Source organism: Scleropages formosus, unplaced genomic scaffold (assembly GCF_900964775.1).
Source record: "Scleropages formosus unplaced genomic scaffold, fSclFor1.1, whole genome shotgun sequence".
NCBI lineage: Eukaryota > Metazoa > Chordata > Actinopteri > Osteoglossiformes > Osteoglossidae > Scleropages > Scleropages formosus.
In genome coordinates this window covers 399,404-407,957 of record NW_021641040.1, presented here as the reverse complement: position 1 = coordinate 407,957, position 8,554 = coordinate 399,404, and the positions used below count along the sequence as shown (strand labels likewise).

Genomic DNA, 8,554 nt, shown 5'->3' with positions numbered 1-8,554 from the left:
CATTATGCTGCTTTTCCTGAGGAGTCGCCCACCCTGAAGAGCTCCCCAAAAGAAGAAGGCTCATTAGGGACTTCGGAGCCCCTCGTCGAGGAAGCCGCAACGCCAGCGCCGATTGGAGGATGACCAGTGGTGGAGGTGGCAGCAGCGGCGAAGCTGAATATCGCGGCGGAGCCGACGAGGGAGGAGACGACAATTTTAAGGGTGGGAAGCGACGATGGCCTCACCTGCAGAACAGGCCACCAGGCCCGAGAAGAGCCCTGCTGCCCCGGGTGGGTCTCTAGAGGAAGAGGAGCAGTCTGCATTGTTAGTGGTCCCTAGGATGAAGCACACTACTCGCTTCAGATGGCGAAATTCAGGCTCGCCCGTGTCCTGACCCTGAGGCCCCCGACGGGCTTCATCATCCTCCAGTATAGTTCACTTTACAAAATAGTCAGGCTTACCTCTTTTACCCCCAGCAGCCTCCCTTCTGCAGGCTCTGCCGGGGTCAGGGGCATACAGCAGAAGTGTGCAAAATCAAGAAATGTAGGAACTGCTTAGAGACAGGACATTTTGCCAGAGACTGCAAGGGCCCCCGCCGCTGCAACATTTGCAGCAGCGAAGACCACCTGGCCTGTCTCTGTCCGCAGTACAGGCCCTCGTATGCAAATGCCTTGTCTGGAAGGGACTGGAGAAGCTCCTGGCAAAGCCAGTGATGTCCGGGGTGCATGCCCTGCCCCTACCTTGGCGGAGATTTGAAAGCGGAAAAAAGGCGATTCAACTCCGAAGGAAAAGGAAAAGTTTGGAAGGGAGGCTGCGGCATCAGAGGGGGGCCCTTTATTATTATTATTTAGTATTATTATTATTATATTTAATATTACATTATTTAATATTAATATTATTTAATATTGAAGTTTGGAAGAAAAGGAGTTTAGAGAAACTTTTTTAGAGAATTTTTCATTGTGGCAGGATTCCATGGATTTTACCCCTCAGCAGTTGTTTGGTGGGAAGGGATCAAGGCGAGGCCAGGACCCTCACCATCAACTATTGTATCCGTCATGCCGCTTTGCGACGCCAAGATATCAGCTAGCTCGAGGAGGAACTCCAGAGGATTGTTCTTGCCACACTAACGGAGGGACTTTTGATTATGATATGGCCGTGGAGATAAAGGCTATTTTGAGGCGGCTGCACGAGCAGCAGGCCAAGCCTTTCTGTTTGGCACCAAAGTTAAGGAGGTAGAGGAGAATGAGAAGTGTACCTCTTACTTTTTAATAAGGTGAAGGACTTGAAACGTAAGAGAGGTTTTACTTCTCTGAAGAATCAGCATGGTGAGTCATTTACCGACACCACCAGATGTTGGAGGTTGCATCCTGTTTTTATAGAAATCTTTTTAAAGTCAGGGAAATGGACCCGGTGACTGAAAGGAGCTTTCTAGATAATTTGACGTCACATGTTCCTGAGGACGCACTTGGCAACTTAGAGAGCCCCATTACTTGCACAAGCTGTCGGAGGTGCTTGGCAAAATGAATCGGCGCAAGGTTCCCGGCCTTGATGGTTTAGCAGTGGAATTTTATTTCACGTTCTGGGACGTCTTGGGCCGAGTTTTCTGTGCGTTGTTGAGGAGGTGCTGGGCAGCGGCTTGCTCACCAAGAGTATGAGGACAGGGGTGCTCTCCTTGTTGTACAAGAAAGGTGATAAAGCCGATCTTGCCAACTGGAGACCCTCACGATGCTTTGATGCAAAGATCATAGCGAAAGTCCTGACTGAGCACCTGAGGAAGGTAATGGCCAACCTGGTCCACTGGGACCAGACGTGCGGAGTACCCAGGCGTTCTTGTTCTAGAATTGCACCTGGTCCGGGACGCGATCGCCTGGGCGGAGGACCGAAAGGTCCCCCTCGCGCTGGTCGGTTTGGACCAGGAAAAGCGTTTGACCGAGTGGATCACCGCCTTCCTATTTAATACCTTGAGCAGATTGGGCTTTGGCCCTAACTTCCTGAGGTGGGTACGTGTGCTCTACACTGAGGTAGTCACCATCAATGGCTCCCTCGTGGGTGCCCCAGTGGAGTGGAGTGAGGCAGGGTTGCCCCGCTCCTTTATGTTCTTTATATTGAGCCGCTGGCGGTCACCATACGCGCCCACCCAGGGATTGATAGTCTGCTTCTGCGAGGGTCCTCTTAAGGTGTTGGGGTCAACTTTCTTGCAGAGGTGCAGCCAGGGTTAATTGGGAAGAACGTTTGACCAAAGCCAGATGGAAAATGGGTTTGTGGAGGACAAGGTCCCTCTCCTTAATAAGGAAAATATTGGCGCTGAAGGTGGACATCCTCCCCACTTTGCTCTACCTTGCGCAGGTGCACCCCTTCCCCCCGCACGATGTGGAGAGGCCTCCCAAAGGACGTTTTCGATCTCGCCTGGGGGGGCAGGTATGAGTATGCGAGGAGGGAGGTCATGGACCTTCCAAAGGAAGAGGGAGGGAGGGATGTGCCTGATATTCCTCTTAAACTGGATTGTCTCTTCCTCTCCCAGTTATGTAACCGACTGGCAGCTCCGATTGAGCATCCCCACCAGGACTTTGTGCGTCTTTGGTTGGCCCTTCCGATGCGCCAGTTGGTGAAGTCCTGGTCCAACAGCGGGCCTAATGCCGAGACACGGCCCGCCATTACAGCCAAGCTGTAAAGTGGAGTAAGAACCATGGCGGCCAGGGTCGAGGCAGAGACCCTCCTTAAGCACAGGGCCTTGTATAAGATTTGAACTGGTGTTGTATACACAGTAAGTTGCCGGTCAAAGTATCCTGTACAGGCACAAAGTGACCAGCCACCCACTCTGCCCCGCGACTCCAGCGTGGCGAGGAGTGAAACTCTCGCACATGCCTTTTGGGACTGCGGGCAGATGCGGGAGTCCTGGCATTTGGTGACTCGCCTGTGCAGGAAGATCGATCCGCAGATGGTACTGACGTATCGACAAAGTCTTGGGTGGGGATGGACCCTGGCGTTCAGACAGCAGCAGCCGCCCGGACGTGGCTGGTGATTAGTGTGGCCAAGCAAATGCTTTGGAAACCCCAGAACCCAGCTGGTCCAGACAGAGGTAGACTTGGCGTCCAGGGTGTGTATCATAAAATCCGGGCCGACCTAACGTTTAGGATTGAGAAAGACATCACTCAGTGGGGTTACTCAGAAGGCAAAGAGAGGTGGAAAGGCTTCTTTGGCTGTGACCCCACAGGTTTGTGAGAGATCCTCCATCCTGGGGTAAGTAACACACGTCCTTTTGCACTTACAAAACACCGTACCCCTATTTTGGTGAATGTAAGTGTTGCGTTTTGTGGGTGTGTTATATGTTTTATGTTAGGTGTAGATTTCTCATTTCTATGGCACATTTTATTTATTTTGCACTATTTTAAAAATCTATAGCACTGATTGTACTTTTAAGTAGTCACCTATCAATGACTACGTGTGGGTTGCGTTTGGTGTTTTCTTATTTATGTATTTATTGTTATCTATCTATTAATTGACTTCAGTGTAGTGTAGATTTAGTTTGTTTGTTGGTGGTGCATGTTGTGTTTAAAGTCTGTATATGTACTTCATCATTCACCGACTCTACTAAAACAACATAGGGGAGACGTGTTGCAAAAAGGGAATCACCCCAAAAACAGTAGGTAAGGGTGTATGGTAACACCCTGGGAACAGGCCAGGAGATCGTCCATCTTGAGCGGTAAATGTTACCGGGTAAGTTTTCCTTTAATTATTTATTAAGTATAGTTTTTAGCCTTGGGTATGTCCTTTAGTGTTTTACAGGTTCTGCCATGGGGTTCTTGTATTAGTTGGTCTTATTGATTTTAGTATTATTTTAAATTTTATTGTTTGCATGGCAGTTTTAGGATTAATGTATTTATTGAATTAAGATTTTAATTATCAGACATGATGAATGGAGAAATTTATTCCTGTCGAGTAAGACAGTGTGTGGAAGCAGACACCCTTGGGTGGTTTGGTGATCCATTCTGATCCGTAAAAAAAAAAAAAAAAAAAACATGTAAATGGCCTGCTGGCACACTGGCACAGCAAGCAGTGGCAGTGCGAGAGGATGTGGGTTCCAGCCCTCGTCAGTCAGTGTTGAGTTTGCATGTTTCCTCCCTGTGTCTGGTGTGGGTTCCCTCCAGGTGCTCTGGTTTCCTCCTCACAGTCCAAAGACATGCTGTTCAGGGTTTCCCCCATAGTGTGTTGAGTGACCAGAGAGAGTGTGTTTCACTGATGTATGGATGAGTGAGTCATTGTGTGTAGTGTATCTAGCAGTGTAAGTCACGTTGGTGAATAAGGTGTGTGGTGGAAGTCGCTTTTGGAGAAAAAGTGTCTGCTACATAAATAATGAAGAACCTTTATAGGAGAATCACTTTGTTTGATATGGTGATGTTTACCATTTCAAGCACCAAAATATTACACATATGCAACCTGCACCACAGAGCACGTCAGCAGAGAACCCGTCCAATGTGGGTCTGTTCCCCCAGCAGAGGGAGCTGTAGCTGCGCACCCACCTGTCGGATTAACGTCGCACTCCGACAGGTCGCGCTGCCTCTCTTACGCACTGTGAACGCTGCAGATCCGCTAGAGTTTGGTGAAGCACACACAGCCGCTGCGTTCACATTCCTCAAATCCCAAGCGCGGTGAGTCCGGCGTCGGGCCGCTGCAGTGTGTGCTAGATTGTGGTACGTTATTTAAAAAGGAAAAAAAAAAGACGTTTGCACTGAAAAACGTGTGTTCCTTAAATTGTGGAAATTCCAGCAGAGCAGGATTAGAGCGGCTCTCTTCTTAAAACTGCTTCAATCAATCTATGTGTTACTTCTATCCACTATTCCTCCTGCTGCGAAGCGGTGTAGCTGTTTGGGTCCGAATTCTACAGTGGGCTTCTCTGTACTTTTCAGACTCAGAGCAGCAGAGCAGTGCCCCGTGGCGTGGAGGGGTTATCCAATAAGCAACAGGTTCCCCTCAGGGAAACAGTAGCTAATTGCTGATAGTAATATATATACAGTATGTATGTATGTATGTATATTTTACATCTTTTCGGTGTCTGCTTGCTGCACTTATTCTGATACTACGTGTCGTGTACTCATATACAGTGATCCCCGTTACCTGCGGTTTCAGTTGCCCCGCGGCCCGAAAATATGAAATCTTGTGCCGTCCCGCCCGGGACGTGAATCATCCCTTGTTCAGCGTATGCACGCTGTATAATAATCCGCTACCCGCCCGTTCGTCACTTAGTGGCGTCGCGGTTACCAGATGATCGACTGTTGCGGTGTTGCAGTGCTTGTGTTCAAGTAAGATAAGCTAAACTTAATTAAAAAAAAAAAAAAAAAATCTATACTTATTGCTTATGAGGACCTGGGCGTTGCTCCTTAGTTTTCCTTTCTGCTGGTGGAGAGAGTGGGACTCAGAATTACTGCTCTTACCAGAAAACCTGTGGCAAAACTGTAGAAATTATAGGCATTAACTGTACATTTAATAGATTGGAGTACAAAATTGCTGCCTGCTTTAACAAATTTGTGTGAAGCAAATCATTGCCAGATGTTCAGTGAGCAGGTATATTGATGACAGATGTATTGTGAAAACGAAATACCGGATCCTGCTATTTCGTGAAAGTGTGTAGAGCTGACAGTGAAGCATGTGTTCATGTCTACATGTTTGTCTCACTGTATAGAGAGATGACTAACAGTCTCGCACTTAATGTCCTCTTTCAGAAATGGCGTGGTGGACTCTGGCAGTTCTGCTGCTGTCTCTCTCCATAGCTGCTGTGCGGAATCCATCCAGGAGTTCACATCCAGCACCCTCATCAATAACGTGGTGCAGGACCCCCTCACAGGCCGCATCTGTGTGGAGCCATCAAGGCCATCTACCAATTGGACTCCTTGCTCAAGCAGGAGAAGAAAGTAGAGACTGGTCCCAAGAGGGACAGCCGCCACTGCACACCCCCCATCCAGTCCTGCCACGATGCCAAGATGACAGACAACACCAACAAGCTGTTGCTAGTGCACCCGTCTAACGGCTCGCTCATCGTGTGTGGAAGCCTCTTCAAGGGCATCTGCTCCCTGCGGAAACTCAGCAGCATTGACCACCTGATCTACTATAACGACAGCAAGGGTGAAAAGGCTTATGTGGTCAGCAGTGAGGAGATAGTGTCTGTAGTAGGAGTGATGTCAACCTTCACCAAAGAGAATGATACATTTGATGTGTTTGTCGTGGGGAAAGGCTACGGAAGCCAGGGCAACATGAAGCTTATCAGCACCCGCATCCTGCAGGACTTTGGCAATTGGGATGTGTTTGAGGACATTGTTGAGGCTCCTGCTGTTCAGGTCACCCCATTTGTCAAGAAGTACAGGCACAATTTTCGCTACTCATTCAAGGAAAGTGCTTCATCTACTTCCTCTTCACCCGCACAAGAGGGGAGCTACATAACAAAAACTTTACCTTCATCTCCCGCCTTTGTGAGGATGATCACCATTACTATTCCTACATGGAACTGCAGCTCAGCTGTGGCCCCAACAACATGTACAACAAGACCACAGGCCACCTTTGTCTCCTCCCCTGGGGAGGAACTGGCCCGAAACCTGAGCGCATCCGGTCAGTACGGCCAAGTGCGGTCGCAGGACAAGATTCTGTTCGTAGTGTCCAGCACCGATGAAGACAAGCCCCGTTCGGGGCTCTGCACGTACCCCCTGAGATATATCAACCAACGAATTATGGAAATCATCAGTGCCTGCTATACAAAAAAATGGGAAAATTGGAAACAAAGTAGCTGTTGATTCTCCGTACACAACCTCAGCAAATCTATTATGTTCAGTATCAGTCCGTGTAAGTAGCGCTCCGTTTCAAACATGACATTAGCAATGTTTTCAGTAGTGTCTTGAGGTTCTGTAAAGTCGGAACAGTGAAATGGGATAGCTCACCTTAAGGTTTATTGTCTTTATTAGAATTTTCTAAAAGTGAAAACCTGAGGTATCCGCTCTTGCACACTTGACAAAGTGATTGTATGAGGAAGCTGACGTTAAAGACTTCTCTCTCTGTGCCCATCAGCAAGACACGCTGACAAAGTACAAATGTAGTGCCGATTTCCTGCCTTCACCGCTGGCCAGCACACCAGGCTTTGCGCGGCTGCCCAAGCTGCCACACCACAGAGGCCTGCTCATGGCTGTCGCCGTTGCTGTGGAGGGCTGAGCGCAACGGTGGCCTTTCTGTGGAACCAGCAATGGGAAGGTGTAACCACGTGAGTACAGCAGCAGAGGGTGTATGGTATCAGAGAGCAGTCCCAGGTACCAGTGTGGTCAAACTCATTTTCATAGGAAAGAAAATGGTGTGAAACTAGAACACAGGTAAACTTCCAGGTACACCTGTCCAGCACACCAGAGGTTGTACCGAACTGTCCCGGACCCAGCTCTGGTGATGGCAGTGAACAAACACCTGCTATTCGACAGAAACCACAGGCATCTGTACGTCACCACAGGAAAAAAGGTACCGTCTTGGGAGTGGTACTGTATTTGTACTCTGTGTAAGACGCTTGATGCTGGATATCCTTGGCTCTGTGGTCAGATCTCAATGGTACCAGTGGAGGAATGTGATATGATGGGACTGCAAGTCTTGCATGGACCTCAAGGATCCCTACTGTGGCTGGTGTGCCTTGGGAGGGCAGGTAAGCACTCAGTTCACACCAGTTAGCAGTGAGATATCACTACTTTCTACACAACAGTTTGCTCCTACTGCTTTCTGCATGAATGGCTCCTTGTCTAAGGCATAATAAATGCAGACAGTCCTATTTAACAACACGCCACATTTCACGTATCCATATTTTAATTGAATAAATGGTTTGATCAAAGTCCTTGATGGAAAAAGTATGTGAACTTTCTAAGGTAATGATATGCTGAAAGAGGGTAATTGGAGTCTGCAGTCAATGCATTGGGTGTTCCAGTCGACTGAGGTGTGAGTTTGGCCTGCCCTGCCGTAAAAAAAAAATACACACGGTTTTTAGTACCTGCTCTTCACAGCACAATTCAGTTGAAATACAATAGCCTGATCAAGTCTACATAAGAAAAATACTGAACAAGAGCTGTGTTTGTGGGAGGTTACCATGGAAGAAAGCAGTGCTCTCCAGAAAGACATTACTGCCCATCTCACCTTTGCTGTCAGCCGGGTGTTCACAGCTGGAACAACATTATGTGGACAGGTGAAACAAATCTGACCTTTTCTGGTAACTGTATACAGTATTATTTTTAGAGAAAGCCAAACACTGCATACCCCATCAGTAGCCAATCCTGTGATCTAAAAAAAGGGGTTTTTTAAACTGGGGTCCGGAAGAGGGAGTTAGGGGGTCCGCGGAAAACTTGACAGAAAAAAATATTACAGTAATATAATTTTTTACGTATCTACGTATAGTTTCGTGATTTATGAGTGATTCCTTGTAACGTGTTTATCCCAAAATGCTTTGCGCTCTTACATTTTGCACTTTTGCGCACATGGCGCATGCTAAGAAGCTGCGCACGACTGGCGAAGCCTTATTGTTACCAGCTACTAAAGACATTGTCAGGGAGTTATTGGGAGAGGG

At 47.9% G+C, this 8,554-nt stretch overlaps 1 pseudogene; it reads left to right on the top strand.

Moving 5' to 3' along the window:
- Window positions 1-214: 214 nt before the first annotated feature.
- On the top strand, window positions 215-7,108 carry LOC114909702 (plexin-B2-like; annotated as a pseudogene).
- Window positions 7,109-8,554: the final 1,446 nt, after the last annotated feature.